Here is a 5185-nt window from a genome sequence, read left to right on the forward strand (position 1 = left end):
GTGCAACCATCACCACATTCAATTTTGGAACATTTTCAGTCATCTCCTAAATATACCCATTCCTATATCACTCCTCATTCCTTCCTGCCCCCACCCCTGCCTCCATGTATCTTTCTGTCTCTGTGGATTTGCTTACTCTGTATATTTTGTAGAAATGGAATCACACAATATGTGGCTCACTTTTTTCTCTTAAGATTTTCATGGTTCATCCGTGTTATAGGATAACTGTTGATTGTTCTATAATATTCCATTCTGTGGATAAACCACACTGTATGTATCTACTCATTAGGTGATGGACGTTTAGGTTGTTTCCACTTCTTGCTTATGATGAATAAAGGTGCTGTGAGCACTCGTGTACAAGTTGTGTGGACATCTGTTTTAAATTCTCTTAGGTGTACACCTAGGTGTGGAATTGCTGGGTTGTGTGGTAACTGTAAGGTTAATCTTTTGAGGAACTGCCAGACTGTATTTCAGAGTGTCTGAACTGTTTATTTTTATTGTGATAAAATGCACATAGAATAAAATTTAGCATTCTGAATCTTGCAGTTCAGTGGCATTATTACACTCACAACGTTGTGCACTATCTCCACTCTCTTGTTCGAGAACATTCTTCACCCCCATAAAACCTCACATGCCTCGAAAGCAGTCATTACTCATGCTCCCCTCCCCTGCCCTGGGCAACCCCAACCTGCTCTCTGTCTCTATGGATTTGCCTTTTGTGGATATTTCATGAAATGGAAATCATGCATGATGTGGCCTTTTGTGTCTGCCTTCTTTACTTAGCATGTTTCAGGGTTCACCCTCATTTTAGCATGCTTCAGTATTTTATTGGTTTTTATGGCTGAACAATACTCCATTGCCTGAACATCCCACATTTTGTTTATCCATTCATCAGTTGATGGACATTTGAGTTGCCACTTTTTGGCTACTGTGAATAGTGCTACTATGGGCACTTGTGTACAAGTTTTTTTTTTTTTTTTTTGGTGTCGGCCCAGTATGGGGTTCGGAACACTTCTTCTTGGTGTTACACTGGAATTGTTTTCTTAATTCTAACTTCAGACTCTTCATTTTTACTGTATAGAAACACAATCCGTTTTTTAAATATTGAACTTGTACCCTGTAAACTTGCTATATTCGTCTTTATGTTCTAATTATTTTTTAGTGGATTTCTTGAGATTTTCTATACACAGATCATGTTATTTACCAATAGACATAGCTTTACTTCTTTGTCCCCAATCTGGATGAAGTTAATGTCTTTTTTTTTTTTTTTTGTCTAATAGCCTTGTCTAGAACCTCTAGTACAATGTTGAATAGAAGGGGAAGAGAGGACACCCTTTTCTTGTTCCTGATCTTAGCGGGAAAGCATTTAGTGTTTTACCATTAAGTGTTAACAGGGATCTTTTTGTAGACGCCCGAATGACCAGATTGAGGAAATTCTCATCCATTCCTAGTGTGTTGAATGTCATAGTTTGTTTAAACAAAATACCTGAGACAGGGTAATTTATAATGAACAGAAATATACTTATCACTGTTCTGGATGCTGGGAATGGTAAGATGAGGCAGTGGCAGCTTTGATGTCTGGTGAGGGTCTGGCCTCTGCTTACAAGATGGTGCCTTGAACAAACAGTGCATGCTCCAAAGAGGAGATATGTTTTATCCTCATCTGGCAGAAGGTGGATGAGAAAAACAAACTCCCTTTATCAGTTCCTTTTTTGATGGCATTTATCTATTCATGAGGTCAGAGCCCTCACAAGTCAAACCCCTCCCTAACGGCCTCACCTACCAGTGCTGTTGCATTGGGATTAAGTTTCCAACATATGAGTTTTGGGAGACATACACACAGTACCATTGCAAAACGCAAATGAGGTGTATTAGTCCGGTTGGGTTTCTATAACGGAATACCTGAGAACGGTTATTTATAAAGAACAGAGGATTATTTGGCTTATGATTCTGGGACAGCTGCATCTGGCGTGGGCCTCAGGCTGCTTGTATTCATGGTGGAAAGGGTCAGGCAACCAGTGGGTACAAGCAGATCACAAGGCAAGAGGAAACAAGAGAGAGAGAGCAGAGCCGCCCCAGTCTTTAAAACAACCAACTCTCATGGGAACTAATAGAGTGAGATCTCACTCAGGTTCCCCTCCACCAGGGAGAGCATTAATCCATTCATGAGGGATCCACCCCTGTGAGTCAAACAGTTCCCAACACTGCCACATTGGGGATCAGATTTCCACATGAGTTTTGGCAGGGGCAACAAATCTAAGCTCTATCATTCCACCCTGGCCCCCCAAAACTCACATCACTCTCACATACAAAATACAATCATTCCATCCCAACAGTCCCAAAAGTCTTAGCTTGCTGCAGCACCAACTTAAAAATCCAAAGTCGAAAGTCTCATCTCAGACCAAAAGCAAAAGTCCTTGCAGCTGTGAACCTGTAAAAGTCAAAAGCAAATTTATCTACTTCCAAGACACAATGGTTGAACAGACATTGGGTACACATTTCCATTCCAAAGGGGAGGAATATGCCAGAAGAAAAGTGTAATAGGTCCGAAAAAAGTCTAAAATCCAGCAGGGAAGATATTAAATCTTAAAGCTCCAAAACAATCTTCTTTCACTCCAAGTCCTGTATCCTGGGCACAATGGGGTACCTAGGCCCACAAATCCTCGGGCAGCCTCTTCCACAGCTCTGCCAGGTGCAGCCCCCTTGGCTGTGCTGGTGCCTGCAGCTTTCCCAGGTCTGTGTTGCACATGGCCAGTGACCTTATAGATCTGGGGTCCTGGTGGCAGCCCTACTGCCATGGCTCCACTAGACATTTCCCTGGTACGTGCTCTCTGTGGGGGCTCTGACCCCACTTTTCTGCTTGGCATTGCTCTAGTAGATGATCTCTGTGGTGGGTTCACCCCTGTGGCAGATATCTGCCTGCACCCCCAGACTGTTCCATACATCCTGTGAAATCTGGGTGGAGGCTGCCACCCCTTCAGTGCTCTCATGTTTTTCAGGCCTGTGACTTAACAATATGTGGATGCCACCAAGGTTTCCAGCTGTGCTCTCCAGAGCAGCCACATGAGCCACACTTGGGGCTGCTTGAGGCAGGGCTGCTCTAAGCAGAGCAGCTGGGATGCAGGGAGCAGAATCCAAGGGCAGTGGCACCCTGGGTCTGTCCTCTGGAACAACTCAGACTCTTAGGTTTCTGGGCCTGTGATGGAAGGGGCACCCTTCCTGACTTCTGAAATGCCTTCAGGGCCTTTCTCACATTGTCTTGGCTACTAGCATCTGGTTGCCTCATCATCAAGCTAATGTCTTTACCAACCAGTTTACCTGCTTCACCCTTGCATTTTTCTCCCGCTCTCAGGTTCTCTACCACGTAGCCAGGCTGCAATTTTTCCAAATCTTTACGCTCTGCTTCCCTTTTAAATTCTGGCTTTACATCATGTCTTTGCTGCCATAACTCAGAATAGGCTGTTAAAAGTAACCACGCAGCTTCCTTAATGCTTTGCTGCTTAGAAATTTCTTCTGCCAAACATTCTGGTTGACAGCTCTTAAGTCTCATCTTCCACTAAGTCCAAGGGCATGGACACAGTGCAGCCAAGTTCCTTGCTATGGTGTAGCAAGGGTGATGTTTTGTCCAATTCCCAATAAGTTCCTCATTTCTATTGTCATTTCTCTCCGAGACCTCATCATCCTCATGGTCTTTACTGTCCATATTTCTATCACATTTTGGTCACAATGATTTAACCATTTAACTCTAAAATGTTCCAGACATCCTCTCATCTTTTTGTCTTCTTCTGAGTTCTCCAAACTCCTCCAACCTTTGCCTCCAAAGCTTCTTCTACACTTTCAGTTGTCTGTATAGCAACACACTGCTCCTTAGTACCAATTTTCTGTATTAGTCCATCTTGTGTTGCTATAACAGAATACCTGAGACTGGGTAATTTATAAAGAAAAGAGGTTTATTTGTCTTACAATTCTGGGAAAGCTGCATCTGGCACGGGCCTCATGGTGCTTCTACTTATGGTGGAAAGTGTCAGGCAGCTGGCGGGTACAAGCAGATCACATGGCAAGAGGGGACCGCTCCCAACACTGCCACATTGGGGATCAGATTTCCACATGAGTTTTGGCAGGGACAACATATCCAAACTCTATCATGTGGGTCCCTTTCCACAAAAATTATGAAGAATTTTATGAGAGTGACAGTACAGTATTAAGCAAAGTGAAAGACGCTTCTAAATGTGGGGTGTGGTGTGACTGCACAGGTTGCAGATGCATGAAGCTGGCCCTGGTAGAGGGAAAGGGAGAGCCGGGAAATGAGGAGAACCAGGCTGTGACCTTGCACCACCTCAGGGGTGTGCCCTTTGCCATGTGCTAGGGAGATGGTGCCCTTTGGAAGTGTTCAAGCTAGTGACCTTGAAAAGAACATTCCATAAAGTTAAGCATTAAATAAGGGCAGAGGTCTAGTGTAATAGCTGTTTTCAATCCTGTTGGTCTTTCAGCTGCAGCAGACGTGGTCATAGCAAATAGCCACTAATCTCACCATGGTCTGGGTTCATGAGGGTGTCCAGGCTGGCATGGTGCTGATGGCTTTACAGTGGCTTAGCAAGATTTCTTCTAGGGGTTTTCAACCTTAGGGTGTGAGTGCCGATGGAAGGTGGAGTAAATGCGTGATAAGAAGACTTGGGGGATTAGGTTTGCTTCTGTGACTCTACCCATCACTTTAGACCCATGTCCTAGGCCACTGCCACCTCCTCATATCTGACCTGTCATGGAATCCTGGAATATCTGGGCTGATAATGACCATGAATCAGAATGCTATGCAATGATTTTAATTCCCAATTTTTAATTTCTAGTTTAGTATATAAACTTATAATCACATAATTTTCTCTGTGTTCTAATTTGAATTTCTATATGAAAATGTGTTGGGCTCTCAATATGAATGTCCTCAAGAAAGAATGCTGTGTCAACCTTTAAAACAGTCATTTTGGGGTCTACAAGCATTCTGTTTTTGAAGAATCTACCTCGTGTTCTCTTTAGGTATTTTTTTTTTCTATTGTGATATAAGTAGGTACATTTTCTAATTACATTATATATTCTCAGAATGCTCCATTTTAGTAATATATTTCTGTCCTCTAACAATTTTATATACCTGTGCAGCTACCACCACATTGAAGACATGGACCACTCCATGAGC

Source organism: Galeopterus variegatus, unplaced genomic scaffold (genome assembly GCF_000696425.1).
Source record: "Galeopterus variegatus unplaced genomic scaffold, G_variegatus-3.0.2 Scaffold9683, whole genome shotgun sequence".
NCBI classification, from domain to species: Eukaryota; Metazoa; Chordata; class Mammalia; order Dermoptera; family Cynocephalidae; genus Galeopterus; species Galeopterus variegatus.